This window comes from Mauremys mutica, chromosome 22 (genome assembly GCF_020497125.1).
Source record: "Mauremys mutica isolate MM-2020 ecotype Southern chromosome 22, ASM2049712v1, whole genome shotgun sequence".
Taxonomy (NCBI): domain Eukaryota; kingdom Metazoa; phylum Chordata; order Testudines; family Geoemydidae; genus Mauremys; species Mauremys mutica.
Window position 1 is genome coordinate 590,513 of NC_059093.1, and position 10,311 is coordinate 600,823.

The 10,311-nt window shown below is 50.3% G+C and overlaps 2 long non-coding RNA genes across 3 annotated transcripts in view; both read right to left on the reverse strand.

The window, feature by feature from the left end:
• The window catches only part of LOC123354720, a 35,224-nt gene extending 27,248 nt beyond the window's left edge, over positions 1–7,976 (reverse strand). The window contains exons 1-4 of one of the 2 annotated variants that reach the window (XR_006574848.1): positions 7,840–7,976; positions 7,157–7,267; positions 6,667–6,852; positions 6,075–6,133 (exon numbers count right to left, since the gene is read on the reverse strand). This is a non-coding gene — a long non-coding RNA (uncharacterized LOC123354720). Of the gene's footprint in view, positions 1–6,074; positions 6,134–6,666; positions 6,853–7,156; positions 7,268–7,839 lie in introns of those variants that run through there. The other variant, XR_006574847.1, reaches the window with a different exon arrangement.
• A 291-nt stretch (positions 7,977–8,267) lies between these two features.
• Positions 8,268–10,053, reverse strand: LOC123354703. The gene is made up of 3 exons (XR_006574827.1): positions 9,634–10,053; positions 8,951–9,108; positions 8,268–8,398 (listed from the first exon to the last, which is right to left on the reverse strand). It is a non-coding gene; the product is annotated as an uncharacterized LOC123354703 (long non-coding RNA).
• Positions 10,054–10,311: the final 258 nt, after the last annotated feature.

Below are 10,311 nucleotides of genomic sequence, written 5' to 3' on the forward strand. Positions count from 1 at the left end.
CTTATCTACCCAGTGAAAGTTGGCAAGTATGACTCTGGTCTCTTCCCCAGCCTTAATCCCACAGTGCCCCATACCAAACAAGGAAGGAAACAGCCTATGAAGAAAATTACAGTGAGTACAGATGAGGAATTCCAAGCACTCACTGCTTACTCACAGCAGGTTAGGCAGAAGGCAGAAACCTGAGGACTGTAGAGGATCCTTAGAAGGATGTCCAGGCTGCTCACGTCCACTTCTGCATATTCTTATCCGGCGAGGGCTTCTGGATGATTCCTCTGCAAACTAATAAAGTCATGTAAGTACCATCACTACACACAGCACTACTGGTGCATTTAATCTTGCCCTCATCCCTGCCTCCCTCTCCCATCCCATCTACACCCGCTCGACTCGATGAACAGAGACTGAGTCAACATCCACAGACACCGCTCCACTCTAGCACCCACTGCCCCGCATGATTTTCATCTCCTATTTGTTCATAGCTCCCGAGATCTAGCCTGTGGGGATGCACACCTAGCACTTCTATCCGTGTCCTATGACGGGAGACAGCACAAGAAGCAGCAAGGACAGAGACAGTGAGAGACAGAGTGTGTGTTGGCCAACAGAGAGAGAGAAAAAACATGGGAGGGAGTCAAGAAACTCACGAGCTGGAGTTATCCCCCTGGATCCAACCTTCTGCTGCAGAGGAGACACCCCTCCTGGCCAGAGAAATGAGCAGCCCCTGAAAATGGGGACCTTGTCTCCTTCATAACCACTAGTTAGGAACCTTTTCTTACAAACCCAGACCTTGCTAATGGGGCGTCCCTACCAGGAGCTGAGCCGTGAGCAGAGCAATCACCAAACCAGACACTTCTCAGTGACAGTGGCCTCTGATCGGCTCCCAGATGGACGGCTCTTGCCTGGCCTGAACAATGCTCACAGGCTCGCTGCTCTCACTCACTGTCCATCGCATGAGGGCAGTAGACTCTGACGTGTGACTTTTTCCTTGGTACCAAAGCCAGCAGAAGGGGAAAAAGGAACAAGTTACCATCTCCGTCAGCCAGGTCACGTAGTCTCTTAATTTCATATCTCCTGTATCCCACAGCTGTGCCTTCAACCCATCCTCCATTACTACTTTACACCTGCAACTAGAAGTTACTTTGCTTAGGAGACTCTTGTCCCTTCCCCAGACTTAATACCACAGTGCCCGGTACTCAACGAGGAAGCACAGGGCCTGTAAACAGAGCCAGCTCCAAGCACCAGCTGAGCAAGCTCGTACTTGGGGCAGCACATTCTACAGGGCTGCTTCCACCCAAACCTAGGACAGCACAGCTGCTTTTTGTTGTCGTCATTGTTCGCTGTTCCAGCTGTCCTGTAGGGGTGGTGGCGCGGAGGAGGGGGAGCTCCCTGCAGCAAGCTCAGCAGGGCAGCCCGCGTCCTTCCCTCCCCGCTGACCGGAGTGGAGCGGAGCCCTCCCGGCAGGCAGCGCGGCAGTCGGGGCCGCAAGGTAAGCGCCCCGCTGAAGCACTGGCCGCCCCCCTTCTCTCTCCTCCCCGCTACCTACTCCATTAGACGGGGCACGCACTCTGCAACACAGAGTCCCCTGGCGCCGGTCGCCCTGTAGGGGTTTTTGTTTTGTTTTTCCCCTGCTTTGCCGGCCGTGTCGTTTCTCCCCCCGCCCCCCCTTTGCCACTCCAGCCGCGCCATGTTCCCCCCCACCACCACCACCACCAGCTTTGCCACTCCAGCTACGCCATTTTTTCCCGTTTTGCTGCTCTGGTGGCCCTGCCTGAGCTGGCCCTGCCTGTAAAGAAAACTACAGTGAGTAGAGGTGAGGAATTGAAATCACTGACCTCTTACTCACAGACAGTTATGCAGAATTCAGAAAGCCGAGGACTGTTCCTGTCTCCTTAGAAGGATGTGCAGGCAGCTCAGCTTCACTTCTGCCACCCTCTCCTCCGGCTAAGGCTCTTGGACGATTCCTCTGTAAACTAATAAAGCCAACCAAGCATTATCACTACACAGAGCTCTATGAATGCCCTCATCCCTGCCTCCCTCTCCCATTCCATCTACATCTGCCCTACTCGATGAACAGAGATGCAGTTAACACCGATAGTCACCACTCCACTCCCCAGCATGATTCTCGTCCCCTCCTACTTCATGGATCCAGGAGACCTAGCCTGTGGGGATGCACACCTAGCACCCCTGCCTGTGTGCTATGAAGGGAGACAGCAGAAGGAGAGAGAGAAAGAAAGTGTTGGCCAACACTAGACAAGGGAGAGAGAATCATGGGAGCAAGGCAAGCAACTCACCACCTGGTGTCATCCTCCTGGATCCAATCTTCTGCTGAGGAGGGAACACAGCTACTGGACACAGAAATGAGGACCTTGTCTCCCTCATAATCAAAGCTAGTGAGGAACATTTTCTTATAAATCCAGCCCCAGCTGATGGGGGTGTCCCTACCTGGAGCCAGGTGGGCTGTGAGCAGAACCCCTCAGCAAGACAGACACTTCTCAGTGACAGTGGCAGCTGTTCCGCTCCCAGATGGACAGCTCTTGCCTGGCATGAGCAATGCTCGAGGTCTCGTCGCTCTCGCTCGCTTTCCATCGCATGAGGGCAGTAAACTGACTTCTTTTCACTTGGTACTAAACCCAGCATAAGGGGGGAAAAAACAAGTAAGTTACCATCTCAGTAGGCAATGTCTCATCGGCTCTTCTTTTCCCCTCTCCCACATGGTGGAGCTCCGCCCTCAACTCTTTCCATCACACCTTTAGCACTACAATGAAAAATGAGACCATTGCACCTACACTTAAAATAGTCACATACCCAATGAGGAAGCACATGGCCTTATGACAGCAAGTACAGCGAAGGAATTCAAAGTACATACCGCTTACTGACAGCCAATTATGCAAGAGACAAAGCTGAGGACTGTTTGTGTCTGCTTAAAAGGATGTCCAAGCTGCTCAGGTCCACTTCTGTCTCTTCCTTCTCCAGCTAGGGCTCCTGGACAATTCCTCTGCCACAACAGCTGCAAAAACCAATCATGAGCCATCACTACACAGAGCTCTAATGGTGCTTGAAATCTTGCCCTCAATCCTTCCTCGCTCTTCCATTCCATCTGCATTGGCCCCACATGATGAACAGAGACCGAGTTAACAGCAACAGTCACCGCTCCACTCTCACACTCACTCCCCTGCGTTGTTTTCTTGCTCTCCTACTTCGCCATGCTTCCCCAAGACCTGGCCTCTGGGGATACACAGCTAGCTCACCTGCCTGTGTGCAATGAAGTGAAACAGCAGAAAAAGAGGCAAGGACAGACTGACAGAGTGTGTTGGCCAACACTAGAGAAGAGAGAGAGAAAAAAAACACAGGAGGAAGACAAGTAACTCGCCACCTGGAACCTACCTTTTCTGCAGAGGCCACATTGCTTGTAAGCAGAGAAATGAGTAGACCCTGAAAATGGGGACCCAGTCTCCCTCATAACCACAGCTAGTCACGAACATTTTGTTACAAACCCAGGCCCAACTAACAGGATGTCCCTACCTGAAGCCAGGTGGGCCGTGAGCAGAGCTCTCACCAGAACAGACACTTCTCACTGACAGCAGTAGCTGCTCCGCTCCCAGATGCGCGGCTAATGCTTGATTTCGACAATGCTCGTGGTCTCGTCGCTCTCGCTCACTTTCCATCTCATGAGGACAGTAGACCGACCATGACTTTTTCCTTGCTACTAATCTCAGCAGAGGGAGGGAAACAAAAAAAATTAGCATCTCCAACTGCAATGTCACGTAGTCTCTTCATTTCACATCTCTCGTATCCCAGCCCTCCGCCCTCAACCCATCTCCCTTTACTACTTTACAATTGCAACTGGAAGGCACCCATTGTAAAGGCACCCATAAAAACATAAGAATGGCCAAACTGGCTCAGACCAAAGATCCATCCAGCCCAGTATCCTGGCCATTGCCAGGTGCTCCAGAGGGAATTAACCCAATGGGTAATGATCAAGTGATCTCTCTCCTGCAATCCATCTCCACCCTCTGACAAACAGAGGCTAGGGACATCATTCCTTACCCATCCTGGCTAATAGCCATTAATGGACCTAACCTCTACAAATTTATCCAGTTCTCTTTTAAACCCTGTTATAGTCCTGGCCTTCACAACCTCCTCAGGCAAGGAGTTCCACAAGTTGACTGTGCGCTGCGTGAAGAATAACTTCCTTTTATTTATTTTAAACCTGCTGCCCATTAATTTCATTTGGTGGCCCCTAGTTCTTATAATTACTTCCTATAATATAATTTTCCTTATTCAGTTTTTCCACACCTCTCTTGATTTTATATACACCTCTATCATATGCCCCCTTAATCTCCTCTTTTCCAAGCTGCAAAGTCCTAGCCTCTTTAATCTCTCCTCATATGGAATCCATTCTGAACCCCTAATCATTTTAGTTGCCCTTCTCTGAACCTTTTCTAATGCCAGTATATCTTTTTTGAGATGAGGAGACCACATCTGCACCCAGTATTCAAGATGTGGAAGTACCATGGATTTATATAAGGACAGTAAAATATTCTCTGCCTTATTCTCTATTCCTCTTTTAATGATTCCCAACATCCTGTTTGCTTTTTTGACTGCCGCTGCACACTGCGTGGACATCTTAGGATCATCGTGGATAATTTTCCGAAGATCTCTTGATTAGTTGTAGCTACATTAGCAAAGGACCGGTGCACGGCTTGTGCTCGGTCACCGCGGGGGCCGCCAGGAGCGCAACCGCTTTCGCCAAGTCCTCAGCGTGAGCCTGCGCCAGTGCCTTTGCCAGTCTCTGCTTGTTTGAAGGCGACAGCGAGCGGTGCCGAGACTACGTAGCCGCTTTCTGAGGCTTCGGTGCCGCGGAGCTGGAGCGGCTCGGTGCCGCCGGTGCGCTCTGTACTGAGGAAGCTCGCGGTGCCGGCGGACGGTGGCGGTGGCTGGAGCGACGCTTCCATCAAGAGCTGCTTCAAGCAGATATCCCGCTCTTTCCGAGTCTGCGGTTTAAACTTAGAACAGAGCGAACACCTATCTGTTCTGTGCCCTTCGCCCAGACAACGGAGACAGGCGTCGTGCGGGTCTCCGACGGGCATAGGCCTCTGGCACTCAGCGCAGGGCTTAAAGCCCGGTGCTTTGGGCATGAGCCTGCACCGGGTGAGGCAAAAGGGGAAACCCCCCCCTTTTACCTTATCTATTAACACTAACTAACTAACTACTGTAAACTAATGACTAAACTAACTATATACAAACAACAAGCGAGAGCTAGGGTCTTGGAGGACAAAGAGCACTCCACAGTTCCAACTGGCCGTCACGGGCGGTAAGAAGGAACTGAGGAGCGGACGGGCCGGGGTATATATTCAGCGCCATAGTGGCGCCACTCCAGGGGGCGCCCAGCCGGCCCGCCGGAGTTGCTAGGGTAAAAAAGTTCCGAGATGCCGTGCACACGCGGCGCGCACACCTAACTGGAATGCATAGGAGCAATCACTCAAAGAAGAAATTTCATTTGCCATTTTGTTGCCCAATCACTTAGTTAAACCCAATAAACACTGTTAAGAACTTCAAAAGGTTCCCATGAACTATCTTGAGCAGTTTAGTATCATCTGCAATCTTTGCCACCTCACCTTTCTCCAGATTATTTATGAGTAAATTGAATAGGATCGGTCCTAGCACTGACCCTTGGGGAACACAACTAGTTACCCCTCTCCATTCTCAATTTACCATTAATTCCTACCCTTTGTTCCCTGTCTTTTAAGCAGTTCTCAATCCATAGAAGGATCTTCACTCTTTTCCAATGATAACTTTATTTACATAAGAGCCTTTGGTGAAGGACCTTATCAAAGGCTTTCTGGAAATCTAGGTACACTTTGTCCCAAAATAGTGACTTTGTTCAGGAGATTCTTGTCCCCTTCCCCAGCCTTAATCCCAGAGTCTCATAACAAACGAGGAAGCACACGGCCTGTGAAGAAAACTACAGCGAGTAGAGGTGAGGAATTGAAAGTGCTCACCTCTTACTCACAGGCAGTTATGCAAAAGGCAGAAAGATGAGGACTATTAATGTCTCCTTAAAAGTATGTCCAGGCTGCTCAGGTCCACTTCTGCATATTCTCGTCTGGCGAGAGCTCCTGGATGATTCCTCTGCAAACTAATAAAGTCAAGTAAGTACCATTATCACTACACAGAGCTCTATTAGTGCATTTAATCTTGCCCTCATGCCTGCCTCCCTCTCCCGTCCCATCTACATCAGCCCCACTTGATGAACAGTAACCAAGTCAACATCGACAGTCTACACTCCACTCTAGTGCCCACTACCTGCATGATTTTCATCCCCTCTTACTTGTTCATAGCTCCCGAGACCTAGCCTGTGGGGAATCACATGTAGCACACCTGCCTGTGTGCTATGAGGGGAGACAGCACAAGGAGATGCAAGGACATAGACAGAGAGAAAGAGTGTTGACCAACACACTAGAGAAGAGACAGAGAGAGAGAAAGAGCAAGGCAAGAAACTCACCAGCTGGATTCATCCCCCTGGATCCAACCTTCTGCTGCAGAGGACACACTGCTTGTGAACAGACCAATAACCAGCCCCTGAAAATGGGAACCTTGTCTCCCTCATAACAGCAGCTAGTCAGGAATCTTTTCTTACAAACCCAGCCCCAGCTAATGGGGCATCCCTACCTGGAGCCAGGTGGGCCATGAGCAGATCCCTCACCAAACCAGACATTTATCTCACTGACAGCGGTGACTGCTCCGCTCCCAGATGTACAGCTAATGCCTGATTTCGACAATGATCGCGGTCTCGTCGGTCTCGCTTTCCTTCGCATGAGGACAGTAGACTGATACGCGACTTCTTTTCCCTTGGTACTAAACCCCACACAAGGAGAAAAACAAGCAAGTTACCATCTCAGTAGGCAAATGTCACATTGGCTCTTTTCACCTCTCCCACACGGGAGAGCTCCGCCCTCACTCTTCCCATTACAACTTTAGCATTACAACCAAAAAGCAGCCCTTGCAATAGCACCCGACAGTCACTCTGCGTAGCAGACTCTGGCCCCTCCCCAGCCTTAATACCACAGACCCCCGCACTCAACAAGGAGACACACGGCCTGTGAAGAATACTACACCAAGTATAGATGAGGTATTCCACTGGCACCGACCGCTTACTCACAGCCAGTTATGCAGAAGGCAGAAAGCTGAGGACTGTTCACGTCTGCTTAGAAGGATGTTCAGGTCCACTTTTGAGAGTCTCTCCTCCAGACAGCGCTCCTGGACAATTCCTCTGCCAGTGCAGTTGCAAAAGCCAAGGATGAGTCAGCATTACACAAAGCTCTGAAGGTATGTGAAATCTTGCCCTAATCTGCCTCTCTCTCTCTCATTTGGTCTACATCAGCCCCAGGCGATGATTAAAGACCAAGTCAACACCCACAGACACTGCTCCACTGTGGCACCCACTAATATGCATGATTTTCATACCCTCCTAATTCTTCATGGGTCCCAAAGATAGACTGTGTGGATGCACACCTAGTACCCTTTTCCCGCGTCCTACGTAGGGAGACGGCACCAGGAAAGGCAAGGAAGGGAGAATGAAAGAGCAAGAGTGTTGGCCAACACAATACAGAAGACAGAAACATGGGAGGAAGGCAAGTAACTCGACACCTGGAGTCATCCTCTAGATGCTACTTTCTGCTGCGTAGGACACACTGCTCCTGACCCGAGGAATCATTAGCCCCTGAAATTGGGAACCTTGTCTCTTACAACCACAGCTAGTCAGGAACCTTTTCTTACAAACCCAGCCCTAGCTAACGGGGCATCCCTACCAGCATCAACGTGGGCCATGAGCAGAGCCCTCACCAAAACAGACAGACACTTCTCACTGACAGTGACAGCTCTTCTGCTGCCAGATGGACAGCTTTTGCGTGGCATCAACCATGCTCACGGTCTCATCGCTCTCGCTCGCTTTCCATCGCATGAGGGCAGTAGACTGGCACATGACTTTTTTCTTTGGTACCAAATCCAGCAGAGGAGGGAAAAACAAAAAAAATAGAATCTCCATCTGCAATGTCATCTAGTCTCTTCATTTCCCATATCCCAGGGATTCACCCTCAACCCATCTCCCATTACTACTTTACAACTGCAAGTCGAAGATACCCATTGTAATGGCACCCAAAATAGTCACTTTCTCAGGAGACTCTGGCCACTCCCTAGCCTTAATCCCACAGAGCCTTGTACCCAACGAGGCAGCACACAGCCTGTGAATAAAAGTACAGCGCTTACTCACAGCCTTTTATGCAGGAGGCAGAAAGCTCAGGACTGTTCATGTCTGCTTAGAAGGATGTTCAGGCTAATCAGGTTCACTTCTGAGAGTCTCTCCTCCGGGTAGGGTTCCTGGACAATTCCTGTACCAGCGCAGCTGCAAAAGCCACGCATGATCCAGCATTACACACAGTTGAGGGCAAGATTTCACACACCTTCACATCTCTCGCTCCCTCTCCCATTCCATTTACATCAGCCCCACCTGATGAACACAGACCGACTCAAAACCGACAGTCTCCAATCCACTCATCCCTTCTACCCCACAATTTTTGTCCCCTCCTACTTCTTCATTACTCCTGAGAACCAAGCCTGTGGGGAGCACACCTAGCACACCTGCCCATGTGCCATGAAGCAAGACAGCACAAAATGAGGCAAGGACAGATTCAGAGAGAGTGTGTTGGCCAACACACAGAGAAAAGAGATTAACACGGGAGGAAGGCAAGCAACTCCTCACCTGGAATCATCCTCCTGGATCCAAGCTTTTCTGCAGAGGACACACTGCTTGTGAACAGAGAAATGAGCTGATGCTAAAAATGGGGACCTTGTCTCCCACATATCCACAGCTCGTCAGGAACATTGTTACACACCGAGCCGTAGCTAACTGGGTATCCGTACCTGAAGCCAAGTGGCAAGCGAGCAGAGCCCTCACCTAACAAGACACTTCTCTCACTGACGGTGACGGCTGCTCGGCTCCAAGCTGGACGGCTCTTGCCTGGCATCAGTAATGTTCGCTGTCTCCCTGCTCTTACTTGCTTTCCATCGCATGAGGGGAGCAGACTCGGACCCTCCACTTCTTTTCCCTTGGTACTAAACCCAGCACAAGGGGGAAAAACAAATCAGTTACCATCTCAGTCAGCAACATGCATAGTTTCTTCTTCTCGCATCTACCGCACCCCAGAGCTCCATCCTCAACCCTCCTCCAATTACAGCGTTAGCACTACAACTAAAAAGCAGCCCACTGCACCTACATCCAAAATACTAACTTTGCACAGGAGACTTGTACCTCTCCCTCATCTGAATCCCACAGAGCACCGTGTTCAATGAGGAAATTCACAGCCTCTGAACAAAACTGAAGCCACTACAGATGAGGGATTCCAAACACCGACTGCTTAATTAGAGTCACACGCTTAACAGCCTCACCTGACTCTTAGCAGGTTAATTGGAGTCAGGTGTTCTCATTAGCCTGGAGCAGCCCCTGCTCTGGTCACTCAGGGAACAGAAAAGTACTTATCCAGAGGCAGGTTTATCTCCCTTCTACAACTCTGCTGTTCACAACTGACCTGGGTCTATCACAGCAGATACTGGATGGAGAGAGATTTCACAAAAACACACCTGCTCCTCGAATATCACAAGAGCACTCCTTAGCTCCACTGCCAAGTGAAAAACATCTAGATTGTGCAGGTCTGGTTCCTCCAGCTGCTTCTCCTCTGTCTGGGGCGGCTCCATGGGCCTTGAGCAGACCTCTGCAAGAACAGCAAACCACCTATGGAAGAGCCATCACTGTCCAACATGCTACCGTGCTAGATATTTTACAATACCTGCCTCCACTCTTGCACCCACGACCCCACATGATTTTCATCCCCTCCTACTTCTTCCTGGCTCCTGAGACCTAGCCTGTGGGGATCCACACCTACCCGTGTCCTACTAAGGGAGACAGCACAAGAAGAGGCAAGGACAGAGAGCATGTGTTGGCCAACACAGAGGAGAGAGAGAGAACAACATGGGAGGGAGTCAAGAAACTCACGAGCTGGAATCATCCCCCTGGATCCAACCTTCTGCAGCAGAGGACACACTGCTTGTGGACAGAAAAATGACCAGCCCCTGAAAATGGGGGACCTTGTCTCCCTCGTAACCACTAGTTAGGAACCTTTTCTTACAAACCCAGCCCCAGCTAATGACAAGTCCTGGCCTGGAGGCAGGTGGGCTGTTAAACAGAGTCTTCACCAAACCAGACAACTTATCTCACTGATGGTGACATCTTCTCCACTCCCAGCTTCATGGCATCTGCAT